The 16,294-nt window shown below is 36.2% G+C and overlaps 1 protein-coding gene and 1 long non-coding RNA gene across 5 annotated transcripts in view; one reads left to right on the top strand and one right to left on the bottom strand.

Moving 5' to 3' along the window:
* The window catches only part of chk (chaski), a 170,009-nt gene that overhangs the window by 44,525 nt on the left and 109,190 nt on the right, over positions 1–16,294 (top strand). The gene's annotated exons all lie outside the window — the stretch shown is intronic.
* The window catches only part of LOC137575622 (uncharacterized), a 33,157-nt gene continuing 32,040 nt past the window's right edge, over positions 15,178–16,294 (bottom strand). Inside the window, exon 3 of the long non-coding RNA XR_011032208.1 lies at positions 15,178–15,579. This is a non-coding gene — a long non-coding RNA (uncharacterized lncRNA). The remainder of the gene's footprint in view (positions 15,580–16,294) is intronic.

The following is a 16,294-nucleotide window of genomic DNA, read 5'->3' as shown; positions in this document are numbered from 1 at the left end:
ACAACAATTTTGTAATTATTTGACGATAGTCTATTACCAATCGCCATCGTTTCTTTTCTGATCCTGGTAAACCCTTTTTCGGTACCAGTAGTAACGGACTATTATACTCGGACAGTGACGGTTCAACTATTTTACCTTTAATGAGTATATCGACTTGTCTAGTTATTTCTTCTTTATGCGTGTGTGGTATTCTGTAATTTTTTGTGTATACTGGCTGGTTGTCATTCAATCTTAGTTCTTGTTTATAAAAGTTGTTTGTAGTAATTGGTTCGTTTTCTAAAACAAATACATCTGTATACTTGGTGCAGAGCTCTTCTAGTACGTTTTTGAACATAGGTGGAAAGTATGGCTGTAGTTTTTGTATTACTGATTGACTTCTTGGGTCATCAGTTGTCTGTACAATTTCATAATTCTTTAATGATTCATATTTTATGGTTTTTAAATTAAAAATTTTTTACTGTTTTTGTTGATTGAATTTCTAATAAATATTCCATTTTCGACTTCTTGATTTAAGATGATTTAAATTATTTGGTCTTAATGATAGTGATTCGTTTGGTTCACTGAAATCTAATCGGAAATTTAATGTTTTGAAGAAATCTAGTCCTAAAATTCCATCAAATGGAATTGGAATGAAATGGAATTACTATATGGAAGTTGTGTGGAATTATGAATTCGTTTTGTCTTAGTTCTATAAGGGTTAGACCTTTGAAAGTAATTGAACCTTCACCAATCCCTGATATTTCAATTGTGTTTGAAGTATCTATATGTTCAAAAGGATCTGTTTTTTCTTTCATTATTGATAGGTACGTCTGCACCTGTATCTAACAAGAGGGTATATGTGTTGTGTGTATTTTCGTTTTTAACTTTGATGAAAATACTTAGGCTAAGATTGAATGTGTTTACATTTACAGTTTCTTCTGAATTTTTGCAGGGATCTATTGGTTTTCCGAATTACTTTGAGTAAGTCGTACATTACCATTTCCGTTGTTAGAGCTACCTCGGTTGGAATTACCATGGTTCGAGCAGTTTCGGTTGGAATTATTTCTTTCTCGATATCCACCGGTATTATTATTATTCCTATAACCGTTATTTTGGTAAATACCTCTACCTCGGTAACTATTTTGTCCATTTCTATTGTGTTGACGGTAGTGCATGACAGGGTTCGCCTGTTCTGTTTCTGCTGTACTACTGTCTACGACTTGTTGTTAGTTCGTTCATGTCACGGAATATACCTGCTTTTAGTACGTTACGTACTTGATTGTTTATGCAGTTTTTTGTTATTGCCTCTGTAGCGACTGAAAGTGTATACTTTTTGGCTAGTTCGACAGATGTGCCGTCGTGTATAAAGGCACCTTCCAGAGATTCAGTACGCTTTTCAATCTCTTGAGCATACTGACTTGCTTTTTTGTTTCTCTGGGGTAGGTTTTTAATTTTTGCCGTTATTGAAGCTACTGATTCCGTTTTTACATTAGTCGCAATAATGTTAATAATCTCTTCTATTGTCTGTTCAGAGGTTATTAAATTTCTTGTGTGACCTTTTAGTTTTGTTTTTATTAGGCGCACCGCTGTTTCCTCATGGTCACCTCTTAGTGAATTTATCAAATTCAATGCGTCTGAAGATTTTCTCTTCTGCCATCAAACTGTGGGATAAGGTTTGAGGCCGTCTTTAAAAAATCAGTGACTGTTTGAGTCATTTTTGCGTTTCTTGGCGAAATTGCTGGTTTATTAAGAGTTATTTTTGTTTGATCTAAACTCGCTGATGGTTCTTCTTGATCCATCTCTTCCTCAGCCGTTGACTGGTTTTTGTCTTCCAGTGATATTGAAATTTCCAAATCAATTGTTTGTTTAGATTCAATATTATATCTTTTCCAGTATTTAATTTCATTATATTTTGGATTGGTTTCACCTCTGTTAAAGAGGAAGTCTAAGAATGGAACGTATTTGTTCAAATATTTAAGTTCTACTCGACCCATTTTTATACTGTATTTAGGGCAACTGTTGTATAAGTCCACAAATGACTCAGCCTGTAAGGAGACGGCAATCTTGAAGGTCTGGTTTGGGATTCCGTCAGGGCCCGGGGCCTTCGCTGGTTTAAGTTTCCGTACTATGTCGAGTACCTCTACCACTGTTCATTCCTCTATGTGTGGGTGAAGCTGGGGTTGCAGGACAGGCAATTCGTCCACGATTTGAGGGAAGAGGGTATCCACTATGCCCCGAACGGTCTGGGCGTCCTTCGGTGCCGGAGTCTTAACGATTTGCAAGCGCTTTACGACTGTAGCTCGAAAATTAACACCAAAGTAAAATTACATCTGTGCAGAAGCAATTTCTGCTTTTTGCTCTTCGCGTTCGAAATTGGGATCGCAATGTCAATTTGCCATCATACTCCAGTAGGCTTCTTTTAAACAATCTTCCTTCTTTAATTAATCGTAGAGAAATGCTTGGTGCTATCTTTATTCACAAACTATTAATAGGTGAAATAGACTCTCCTGAGCTATTGAACCAGTTAAACCTATCTGTAACCCGTAGACCTACTAGAAATTTTATTCCTCTATCTTTAAAACACTGTATTTCTAACTATTCCCTACATGACCCTTTCCGAGTCTTATGTTCTGATTACAATCTTCTGTATCCCGTAATCAGATCAGAAGCCTCTCTTCCCCTTGTGTTACCCTCTATTTAAGCACACTTAACTTGTAATTAGCTGTAGTTAATCATATTTTAATTGTTTGACCGTTTTATTTTTGTATTTGTCCAAGCGATCGTGCCGTCCGATATACGGCTGCGCCCCACGGTCGGCCGGGCGGGCGGTGGATAGCTATCTGCTTGGGCTCGCGCGAAACAGGCTGTCGTATGGGCCACTTGTACGTACTTCGCATTGTACGCGTCAACGTCCAGACAACTCGTTTGAGAAGCTATTACCATAAAAATTTGTCAGATGTTTGTAACGCACAGAAGGGGACGTTTCCGATATATATATTCTTGAGCATCAGAAGCTGAATCGATTTAGCCATGTCGGTCTGTCCATTTTTCCGTTCGTGCGTTTACGTTTTACTCAGCCATCTATCGGGTTGAAATTTGGTGGTCGGATGAGTCCAAAGTTGTGAATTTGGATGAAGGAGATATAGGCTCTATGTTCGTCGCCCAAGAAACACAGAGTACTGTCCACCAAGACTATTAAACATGGCAGGTCAAGTGTGTTGGTGTCGGGCTGTTTTTTTTTTATTACGGTGTTGGTCATATATGCTGCATAGAAGGCATCATGGACATTAATACTGTTATACATAGAAGGCCATAACACCAGAAAGGTGACAGAAACTGGTAGACTTCATGCCGCGTCACTGAGCAGCCGTACTGATTCTGATGTTGAATTGGTCTTTATTTTAAAACTATTATGTCTTGTAGCTCCCATTCAAACTGCAAGGTCATAAACAATAGGAGGTCCGTTCGCAAACGATAAATATTTCAGATAAAACGTTTTTCCACTTTTTTAGGTCCACGGCCTACTATATCATTGTTCGAAATCAGCAGTGCACACGCATAAACACACACACGCTACATAAACTGTATGTGTATTGGTAATGACCACTTCTTATTTTCAAAAATTTAAAATTTCATGTCATGCTATGAAATAAATTGTTAGTACCTTGTTAACATTAATAACGTTATTTCACAAAAAGAAAAGAATTTTTTTTTTATCGGAGGAGACATTTGATTCAAAAGAGCCAGAGCTATAATGTATTCCTCTATCCTTAAAACACTGTATTGTAATGACCGGGTTCCACTGTTATTATTATTAAATAAGTGAACACGTCAGTTCTGTTTAGTGGTCTTGTTCCGACTGATTTTTATTTCAAAAATATTCTTTGGCTTAACCTGTTGTTACATATATATTCTTATGCTGCGACTTAGGCGACAGCTACAAAAGAGAGGGAGAGTGTCAGTACATACATACATATTATTTAGGACGCTTGCATCAAAGTGCATGGTCAGCGTTTACACGCTGGCTTGGCCCTAGCTCATGTTACGCCTGTGCATTGCTGCTCATGTGTATATATGTATGTGCATATATAAATGTACATCCATATATACTACACCTCCCCTTTTTAGAAAATAACGTAATATTATGGAGTTATTTATTAATTGCTAATAATGATAATAAATGATTGATTAATAGTAATATATGTATGTTTGTTAGAAAAATTGTTTTATTTGTGTCTGGCCAGACAAATTTTCTTTCTCAAAATTTTTTTTTTTTTATATATTTTTTTAATAAAATAAAATAGTTATAATAGTTGAATCCAAAAAAAAAAAAATTTATATGTTTCTTTTGGTTTTTTTTTTTTTTATTTTTTTTTTTATTTTATTTTTGCAAATTTTTAACCTATTCTTATGTACTCTTTGTATCTTACAATGTGGCACAAGCCATTTATTATTGAATTTTTGTATTCTGTTCCCATGTCCGTAATAAACGTCTTCATTGGACCGTACTTCAGAAGATTCAAAAATAGATTTCGAGATTGTTGTAGCTTTTATTGGGAACTGGTATTGCTACTAAGTACTTCGTCAAGTCACATATTAGAGTGACTGCATATTCGTTACCATTTTCGGATTTTGGTAATGGACCAATGGTGTCTACTATTACCCTATCAAAAGCATGTATGGGGGTTTCTGTAATAACTAAGAGTGTTTTTATGTGTTTTGTCATTTTTGTAGTCTTTTACATGACGTGTCATGTTTTTCCAATAATAATATCTTTTTACTTTGGCGAAAGTTTTTGTGATGCCTGTATGGCCACCCTGTATCGCATCATCATGGTATGTAGACAATATTGCTTCTTTATCTTTATCTTTTTCTATAATGGTCACCGGTTGGAGTAGCGCTACTCTTAATGTTTTCAATATTTTATTGCCCATTTCTTTAAAAGATTTTATTGAAAATGTTTCAAAGATCTTTTCACTCGGTGCCAATTTGAGTTGTTTAATTTCGAGTATACCGGCTTGTTTTTAAAGCCTTTGGAAAAAATGACCAAAGTCTAGATTTCCATTGGGATACAGATCTCCAATCTAAATTCTTGCTATAACTTTCTTTCCATGTTTGAGGAAACATAAATCGTGTGTTATGCGCAAGGTCACTACTTTTCGTACTTCATGTATTTTGGGCTTAGAAGCATCGTTAGGTACTTGCCTAATTGTATTTTTTTAGATCCTGTATTGTAATGCGGGATAATGCATCTGCAACAAAATTATCTTTCCCTTCAGATATTTTACTGCAAATTCATATTCCTCTAGATCAAGTCTCATTCTTGATAATTTTGAACTCGGATTTATCATAGAAAAGAAATCCTTTTTGCCATTCTTCAGACCGAACAAATTCTACGTTTTTCTTACATGGTTGTGTTATCGGACGTGCATGTTCTGCGAAGTTTTTAATAGAACGTCTGTAATAGTTGCAAAAGGCTACGAATCTTCTAGCACTATCAACATCTGTTGGTACTGGGTATTTTTCAATGACGTCATATTTGGTGTCATCTTTGTCGGTACACTTGTGACCTAAGAATGTCACTTCGTGCATGAAGAATGAACATTTCTCTGGATGCAGTTTTAGGTTGGTTTTTTCTGCATATGTCGAAAATATTCTTTAGGTTTTTGAGCAGAGCTCTTCTAGTACGTTTTTGAACATAGGGGGGAAGTTTGGCTTTAGTTTTTGTATTACTGATTGACTTCTTGGGTCATCAGTTGTCTGTACAATTTCATAATTCTTTAATGATTCATATTTTATGGTTTTTAAATTAAAATTTTTTTACTGTTTTTGTTGATTGAATTTCCAATAAATATTCCATTTTCGACTTCTTGATTTAAGATGATTTAAATTATTTGGTCTTAATATTCGTGATTCGTTTGGTTCACTGAAATCTAATCGGCAATTAAATGTTTTGAAGAAATCTAGTCCTAAAATTCCATCAAATGGAATTGGAATGGAATGGAATTACTATATGGAAGTTGTGTGGAATTATGAATTCGTTTTGTCTTAGTTCTATAAGGGTTAGACCTTTGAAAGTAATTGAACCTTCACCAATTCCTGATATTTCAATTGTGTTTGAAGTATCTATATGTTCAAAAGGATCTGTTTTTTCTTTCATTATTGATAGGTACGTCTGCACCTGTATCTAACAAGAGGGTATATGTGTTGTGTGTATTTTCGTTTTTAACTTTGATGAAAATACTTAGGCTAAGATTGAATGTGTTTACATTTACAGTTTCTTTTGAATTTTTGCAGGGATCTATTGGTTTTCCGAATTACTTTGAGTAAGTCGTACATTACCATTTCCGTTGTTAGAGCTACCTCGGTTGGAATTACCATGGTTCGAGCAGTTTCGGTTGGAATTATTTCTTTCTCGATATCCACCGGTATTATTATTATTCCTATAACCGTTATTTTGGTAAATACCTCTACCTCGGTAACTATTTTGTCCATTTCTATTGTGTTGACGGTAGTGCATGACAGGGTTCGCCTGTTCTGTTTCTGCTGTACTACTGTCTACGACTTGTTGTTAGTTCGTTCATGTCACGGAATATACCTGCTTTTAGTACGTTACGTACTTGATTGTTTATGCAGTTTTTTGTTATTGCCTCTGTAGCGACTGAAAGTGTATACTTTTTGGCTAGTTCGACAGATGTGCCGTCGTGTATAAAGGCACCTTCCAGAGATTCAGTACGCTTTTCAATCTCTTGAGCATACTGACTTGCTTTTTTGTTTCTCTGGGGTAGGTTTTTAATTTTTGCCGTTATTGAAGCTACTGATTCCGTTTTTACATTAGTCGCAATAATGTTAATAATCTCTTCTATTGTCTGTTCAGAGGTTATTAAATTTCTTGTGTGACCTTTTAGTTTTGTTTTTATTAGGCGCACCGCTGTTTCCTCATGGTCACCTCTTAGTGAATTTATCAAATTCAATGCGTCTGAAGATTTTCTCTTCTGCCATCAAACTGTGGGATAAGGTTTGAGGCCGTCTTTAAAAAATCAGTGACTGTTTGAGTCATTTTTGCGTTTCTTGGCGAAATTGCTGGTTTATTAAGAGTTATTTTTGTTTGATCTAAACTCGCTGATGGTTCTTCTTGATCCATCTCTTCCTTAGCCGTTGACTGGTTTTTGTCTTCCAGTGATATTGAAATTTCCAAATCAATTGTTTGTTTAGATTCAATATTATATCTTTTCCAGTATTTAATTTCATTATATTTTGGATTGGTTTCACCTCTGTTAAAGAGGAAGTCTAAGAATGGAACGTATTTGTTCAAATATTTAAGTTCTACTCGACCCATTTTTATACTGTATTTAGGGCAACTGTTGTATAAGTCCACAAATGACTCAGCCTGTAAGGAGACGGCAATCTTGAAGGTCTGGTTTGGGATTCCGTCAGGGCCCGGGGCCTTCGCTGGTTTAAGTTTCCGTACTATGTCGAGTACCTCTACCACTGTTCATTCCTCTATGTGTGGGTGAAGCTGGGGTTGCAGGACAGGCAATTCGTCCACGATTTGAGGGAAGAGGGTATCCACTATGCCCCGAACGGTCTGGGCGTCCTTCGGTGCCGGAGTCTTAACGATTTGCAAGCGCTTTACGACTGTAGCTCGAAAATTAACACCAAAGTAAAATTACATCTGTGCAGAAGCAATTTCTGCTTTTTGCTCTTCGCGTTCGAAATTGGGATCGCAATGAAAAATTTGCCATCATACTCCAGTAGGCTTCTTTTAAACAATCTTCCTTCTTTAATTAATCGTAGAGAAATGCTTGGTGCTATCTTTATTCACAAACTATTAATAGGTGAAATAGACTCTCCTGAGCTATTGAACCAGTTAAACCTATCTGTAACCCGTAGACCTACTAGAAATTTTATTCCTCTATCTTTAAAACACTGTATTTCTAACTATTCCCTACATGACCCTTTCCGAGTCTTATGTTCTGATTACAATCTTCTGTATCCCGTAATCAGATCAGAAGCCTCTCTTCCCCTTGTGTTACCCTCTACTTAAGCACACTTAACTTGTAATTAGCTGTAGTTAATCATATTTTAATTGTTTGACCGTTTTATTTTTGTATTTGTCCAAGCGATCGTGCCGTCCGATATACGGCTGCGCCCCACGGTCGGCCGGGCGGGCGGTGGATAGCTATCTGCTTGGGCTCGCGCGAAACAGGCTATGTCCTGGTGTCGTATGGGCCACTTGTACGTACTTCGCATTGTACGCGTCAACGTCCAGACAACTCGTTTGAGAAGCTATTACCATAAAAATTTGTCAGATGTTTGTAACGCACAGAAGGGGACGTTTCCGATATATATATTCTTGAGCATCAGAAGCTGAATCGATTTAGCCATGTCGGTCTGTCCATTTTTCCGTTCGTGCGTTTACGTTTTACTCAGCCATCTATCGGGTTGAAATTTGGTTTTTATTACCTGGAGCAGATCAAGTATGAAGAAGAAGAAACATAGATGAAGAATTTGGATTATATCTATGAAATTTACTAGTAAGATAGTTTTGGATATAAAACATCAGATCCCGAAATTTCAATCAGTTCGGATAAATAGAACACAAGTTACAGTCAATATAAATCGACAGCGCTAAAGCCAGCCTACTACGTCATTGCTTGAAATCCACAGAGCAGCTGAGCACATGCGTGCCAATCCCAGCATGCAGCATGGGGTTAAGAAGAAATGGAAATCATATTTAGAAGGGTTTGTCTGTGCAATGATACAGAAAAAGAATTTGGAACAAATAAAAATATTATGGCTAAGGATTGCAAGGGTATATGAACTTCGGCACAGCCGATGTTAGTTTCTTCGATATTTCTAGCCAAACGAAAATTTCTTATGCTAATGACTTAGATTTGCTTAAAATGCCGCACAGTGTTTGGACAGTGCGATAAGTGTTAACACTAAATAACTTGAACGCTCGCAGCCCTCGGAAAGCTCCGCTTCTCTCACAAAAGAGCATAAATGAACGGATTGAATACTGAAAATTCCACCTAAATTGGTCTGTGGAGAAATGACGCAACCTACTGTGGTCAGATGAGTCCAAAGTTGTGAATTTGGATGAAGGAGATATAGGCTCTATGTTCGTCGCCCAAGAAACACAGAGTACTGTCCACCAAGACTATTAAACATGGCAGGTCAAGTGTGTTGGTGTCGGGCTGTTTTTTTTTTATTACGGTGTTGGTCATATATGCTGCATAGAAGGCATCATGGACATTAATACTGCTATACATAGAAGGCCATAACACCAGAAAGGTGACAGAAACTGGTAGACTTCATGCCGCGTCACTGAGCAGCCGTACTGATTCTGATGTTGAATTGGTCTTTATTTTAAAACTATTATGTCTTGTAGCTCCCATTCAAACTGCAAGGTCATAAACAATAGGAGGTCCGTTCGCAAACGATAAATATTTCAGATAAAACGTTTTTCCACTTTTTAGGTCCACGGCCTACTATATCATTGTTCGAAATCAGCAGTGCACACGCATAAACACATACACGCTACATAAACTGTATGTGTATTGGTAATGACCACTTCTTATTTTCAAAAATTAAAAATTTCATGTCATGCTATGAAATAAATTGTTAGTACCTTGTTAACATTAATAACGTTATTTCACAAAAAGAAAAGAATTTTTTTTTTATCGGAGGAGACATTTGATTCAAAAGAGCCAGAGCTATAATGTATTCCTCTATCCTTAAAACACTGTATTGTAATGACCGGGTTCCACTGTTATTATTATTAAATAAGTGAACACGTCAGTTCTGTTTAGTGGTCTTGTTCCGACTGATTTTTATTTCAAAAATATTCTTTGGCTTAACCTGTTGTTACATATATATTCTTATGCTGCGACTTAGGCGACAGCTACAAAAGAGAGGCAGAGTGTCAGTACATACATACATATTATTTAGGACGCTTGCATCAAAGTGCATGGTCAGCGTTTACACGCTGGCTTGGCCCTAGCTCATGTTACGCCTGTGCATTGCTGCTCATGTGTATATATGTATGTGCATATATAAATGTACATCCATATATACTACACCTCCCCTTTTTAGAAAATAACGTAATATTATGGAGTTATTTATTAATTGCTAATAATGATAATAAATGATTGATTAATAGTAATATATGTATGTTTGTTAGAAAAATTGTTTTATTTGTGTCTGGCCAGACAAATTTTCTTTCTCAAAATTTTTTTTTTTTTTTTTATATTTTTAATAAAATAAAATAGTTATAATAGTTGAATCCAAAAAAAAAAAAAATTATATGTTTCTTTTGGTTTTTTTTTTTTTTTTATATTATTTTTGCAAATTTTTAACCTATTCTTATGTACTGTTTGTATCTTATTTTTATTGTTCCTAATTTTTATGTTGTTATTTTTAGTTGTTTCTACAACTTCGAATGTTCCTATATAGGCTGAGTCAAACTTATGTGCAGCTTCGTTTTTTAAGAAAACCTTATCTCCTATTTCTTATTTTAAAATCTGCTGACTTATTGTCAGAAAAATTTTTGTGGTTTTCCTTACGTTTCTCTAACATTATTCTAGCTCTACTGTATGCTAGTTCTAATCTAAACTTCTTTAGCATAATTATCTACGTTATATAATGGTGGTGGTGTGCAGTAGACGTAATGTTGTCTATTTTTAAATATTTGCACAAGCCATTTATTATTGAATTTTTGTATTCTGTTCCCATGTCCGTAATAAACGTCTTCATTGGACCGTACTTCAGAAGATTCAAAAATAGCTTTCGAGATTGTTGTAGCTTTTATTGGGAACTGGTATTGCTACTAAGTACTTCGTCAAGTCACATATTAGAGTGACTGCATATTCGTTACCATTTTCGGATTTTGGTAATGGACCAATGGTGTCTACTATTACCCTATCAAAAGCATGTATGGGGGTTTCTGTAATAACTAAGAGTGTTTTTATGTGCTTTGTCATTTTTGTAGTCTTTTACATGACGTGTCATGTTTTTCCAATAATAATATCTTTTTACTTTGGCGAAAGTTTTTGTGATGCCTGTATGGCCACCCTGTATCGGATCATCATGGTATGTAGACAATATTGCTTCTTTATCTTTATCTTTTTCTATAATGGTCACCGGTTGGAGTAGCGCTACTCTTAATGTTTTCAATATTTTATTGCCCATTTCTTTAAAAGATTCTATTGAAAATGTTTCAAAGATCTTTTCACTCGGTGCCAATTTGAGTTCTTTTATTTCGAGTATACCGGCTTGTTTTTCAAGCCTTTGGAATAAATGACCAAAGTCTAGATTTCCATTGGGATACAGATCTCCAATCTAAATTCTTGCTATAACTTTCTTTCCATGTTTGAGGAAACATAAATCGTGTGTTATGCGCAAGGTCACTACTTTTCGTACTTCATGTATTTTGGGCTTAGAAGCATCATTAGGTACTTGCCTAATTGTATTTTTTTAGATCCTGTATTGTAATGCGGGATAATGCATCTGCAACAAAATTATCTTTCCCTTCAGATATTTTACTGCAAATTCATATTCCTCTAGATCAAGTCTCATTCTTGATAATTTTGAACTCGGATTTATCATAGAAAAGAAATACGTTAAGGGTCTATGGTCTGTTTTGACTCTGAAGTGTCTGCCATATATATATGGGCGAAAGTGTGTAATAGCCCAGTGTATCGCAGCTAGTTCTTGCTCAGTAGTACTTTTATTACTTTCACCTTTAGTGAACGAATGGGACGCTTATGCTACTGGCAACTGCTTATCGCCATAAGTTTGAGTTAGTGCTGCTCCACATGCTCCACATCTGTTATTATGCGAAATTCTTTGCTAAATTCTGGATACTGCAGCAGATATTTTAAATCCTTTTTGCCATTCTTCAGACCGAACAAATTCTACGTTTTTCTTACATGGTTGTGTTATCGGACGTGCATATTCTGCGAAGTTTTTAATAAAACGTCTGTAATAGTTGCAAAAGGCTACGAATCTTCTAGCACTATCAACATCTGTTGGTACTGGGTATTTTTCAATGACGTCATATTTGGTGTCATCTTTGTCGGTACACTTGTGACCTAAGAATGTCACTTCGTGCATGAAGAATGAACATTTCTCTGGATGCAGTTTTAGGTTGGTTTTTTCTGCATATGTCGAAAATATCCTTTAGGTTTTTGAGCATGTGTTTCTCGGAACAGCCGATGACTCTTAAGTCATCCATGTAAAGGAATGCTTGTGACGGATTTAATCCAGAGAAGGCCATTGTCATCATTCTTTGAAAGGAATTCGGTTGTATTTTCAGACAATACAGTAGTCTAGTAAACTGATAAGATCCATTGCTGGTGGAATATGACGTAATGCTTCGCGATTTATCTTTTAGTTCTATTCGGTGAAAACCGGACATTAAATCTAGACATGAAAAATATTTGGCTCTGCCTAGTTGAGCAAGAATATCGTCTACTCTTGATAATGGGAATTTATCGGACAACAATTTTGTAATTATTTGACGATAGTCTATTACCAATCGCCATCGTTTCTTTTCTGATCCTGGTAAACCCTTTTTCGGTACCAGTAGTAACGGACTATTATACTCGGACAGTGACGGTTCAACTATTTTACCTTTAATGAGTATATCGACTTGTCTAGTTATTTCTTCTTTATGCGTGTGTGGTATTCTGTAATTTTTTGTGTATACTGGCTGGTTGTCATTCAATCTTAGTTCTTGTTTATAAAAGTTGTTTGTAGTAATTGGTTCGTTTTCTAAAACAAATACATCTGTATACTTGGTGCAGAGCTCTTCTAGTACGTTTTTGAACATAGGTGGGAAGTTTGGCTTTAGTTTTTGTATTACTGATTGACTTCTTGGGTCATCAGTTGTCTGTACAATTTCATAATTCTTTAATTATTCATATTTTATGGTTTTTAAATTAAAAATTTTTTACTGTTTTTGTTGATTGAATTTCCAATAAATATTCCATTTTCGACTTCTTGATTTAAGATGATTTAAATTATTTGGTCTTAATATTCGTGATTCGTTTGGTTCACTGAAATCTAATCGGCAATTAAATGTTTTGAAGAAATCTAGTCCTAAAATTCCATCAAATGGAATTGGAATGGAATGGAATTACTATATGGAAGTTGTGTGGAATTATGAATTCGTTTTGTCTTAGTTCTATAAGGGTTAGACCTTTGAAAGTAATTGAACCTTCACCAATTCCTGATATTTCAATTGTGTTTGAAGTATCTATATGTTCAAAAGGATCTGTTTTTTCTTTCATTATTGATAGGTACGTCTGCACCTGTATCTAACAAGAGGGTATATGTGTTGTGTGTATTTTCGTTTTTAACTTTGATGAAAATACTTAGGCTAAGATTGAATGTGTTTACATTTACAGTTTCTTCTGAATTTTTGCAGGGATCTATTGGTTTTCCGAATTACTTTGAGTAAGTCGTACATTACCATTTCCGTTGTTAGAGCTACCTCGGTTGGAATTACCATGGTTCGAGCAGTTTCGGTTGGAATTATTTCTTCCTCGATATCCACCGGTATTATTATTATTCCTACAACCGTTATTTTGGTAAATACCTCTACCTCGGTAACTATTTTGTCCATTTCTATTGTGTTGACGGTAGTGCATGACAGGGTTCGCCTGTTCTGTTTCTGCTGTACTACTGTCTACGACTTGTTGTTAGTTCGTTCATGTCACGGAATATACCTGCTTTTAGTACGTTTCGTACTTGATTGTTTATGCAGTTCTTTGTTATTGCCTCTGTAGCGACTGAAAGTGTATACTTTTTGGCTAGTTCGACAGATGTGCCGTCGTGTATAAAGGCACCTTCCAGAGATTCAGTACGCTTTTCAATCTCTTGAGCATACTGACTTGCTTTTTTGTTTCTCTGGGGTAGGTTTTTAATTTTTGCCGTTATTGAAGCTACTGATTCCGTTTTTACATTAGTCGCAATAATGTTAATAATCTCTTCTATTGTCTGTTCAGAGGTTATTAAATTTCTTGTGTGACCTTTTAGTTTTGGTTTTATTAGGCGCACCGCTGTTTCCTCATGGTCACCTCTTAGTGAATTTATCAAATTCAATGCGTCTGAAGATTTTCTCTTCTGCCATCAAACTGTGGGATAAGGTTTGAGGCCGTCTTTAAAAAATCAGTGACTGTTTGAGTCATTTTTGCGTTTCTTGGCGAAATTGCTGGTTTATTAAGAGTTATTTTTGTTTGATCTAAACTCGCTGATGGTTCTTCTTGATCCATCTCTTCCTTAGCCGTTGACTGGTTTTTGTCTTCCAGTGATATTGAAATTTCCAAATCAATTGTTTGTTTAGATTCAATATTATATCTTTTCCAGTATTTAATTTCATTATATTTTGGATTGGTTTCACCTCTGTTAAAGAGGAAGTCTAAGAATGGAACGTATTTGTTCAAATATTTAAGTTCTACTCGACCCATTTTTATACTGTATTTAGGGCAACTGTTGTATAAGTCCACAAATGACTCAGCCTGTAAGGAGACGGCAATCTTGAAGGTCTGGTTTGGGATTCCGTCAGGGCCCGGGGCCTTCGCTGGTTTAAGTTTCCGTACTATGTCGAGTACCTCTACCACTGTTCATTCCTCTATGTGTGGGTGAAGCTGGGGTTGCAGGACAGGCAATTCGTCCACGATTTGAGGGAAGAGGGTATCCACTATGCCCCGAACGGTCTGGGCGTCCTTCGGTGCCGGAGTCTTAACGATTTGCAAGCGCTTTACGACTGTAGCTCGAAAATTAACACCAAAGTAAAATTACATCTGTGCAGAAGCAATTTCTGCTTTTTGCTCTTCGCGTTCGAAATTGGGATCGCAATGTCAATTTGCCATCATACTCCAGTAGGCTTCTTTTAAACAATCTTCCTTCTTTAATTAATCGTAGAGAAATGCTTGGTGCTATCTTTATTCACAAACTATTAATAGGTGAAATAGACTCTCCTGAGCTATTGAACCAGTTAAACCTATCTGTAACCCGTAGACCTACTAGAAATTTTATTCCTCTATCTTTAAAACACTGTATTTCTAACTATTCCCTACATGACCCTTTCCGAGTCTTATGTTCTGATTACAATCTTCTGTATCCCGTAATCAGATCAGAAGCCTCTCTTCCCCTTGTGTTACCCTCTATTTAAGCACACTTAACTTGTAATTAGCTGTAGTTAATCATATTTTAATTGTTTGACCGTTTTATTTTTGTATTTGTCCAAGCGATCGTGCCGTCCGATATACGGCTGCGCCCCACGGTCGGCCGGGCGGGCGGTGGATAGCTATCTGCTTGGGCTCGCGCGAAACAGGCTATGTCCTGGTGTCGTATGGGCCACTTGTACGTACTTCGCATTATACGCGTCAACGTCCAGACAACTCGTTTGAGAAGCTATTACCATAAAAATTTGTCAGATGTTTGTAACGCACAGAAGGGGACGTTTCCGATATATATATTCTTGAGCATCAGAAGCTGAATCGATTTAGCCATGTCGGTCTGTCCATTTTTCCGTTCGTGCGTTTACGTTTTACTCAGCCATCTATCGGGTTGAAATTTGGTTTTTATTACCTGGAGCAGATCATGTATGAAGAAGAAGAAACATAGATGAAGAATTTGGATTATATCTATGAAATTTACTAGTAAGATAGTTTTGGATATAAAACATCAGATCCCGAAATTTCAATCAGTTCGGATAAATAGAACACAAGTTATAGTCAATATAAATCGACAGCGCTAAAGCCAGCCTACTACATCATTGCTTGAAATCCACAGAGCAGCTGAGCACATGCGTGCCAATCCCAGCATGCAGCATGGGGTTAAGAAGAAATGGAAATCATATTTAGAAGGGTTTGTCTGTGCAATGATACAGAAAAAGAATTTGGAACAAATAAAAATATTATGGCTAAGGATTGCAAGGGTATATGAACTTCGGCACAGCCGATGTTAGTTTCTTCGATATTTCTAGCCAAACGAAAATTTCTTATGCTAATGACTTAGATTTGCTTAAAATGCCGGACAGTGTTTGGACAGTGCGATAAGTGTTAACACTAAATAACTTGAACGCTCGCAGCCCTCGGAAAGCTCCGCTTCTCTCACAAAAGAGCATAAATGAACGGATTGAATACTGAAAATTCCACCTAAATTGGTCTGTGGAGAAATGACGCAACCTACTGTGGTCAGATGAGTCCAAAGTTGTGAATTTGGATGAAGGAGATATAGGCTCTATGTTCGTCGCCCAAGAAACACAGAGTACTGTCCACCAAGACTATTAAACATGGCAGGT

Source organism: Drosophila tropicalis, unplaced genomic scaffold (assembly GCF_018151085.1).
Source record: "Drosophila tropicalis isolate 14030-0801.00 unplaced genomic scaffold, ASM1815108v1 contig_573, whole genome shotgun sequence".
Taxonomy (NCBI): domain Eukaryota; kingdom Metazoa; phylum Arthropoda; class Insecta; order Diptera; family Drosophilidae; genus Drosophila; species Drosophila tropicalis.
Note: the sequence above shows the minus strand (reverse complement) of the source record. Positions and strands in the feature narration are given on the sequence as shown.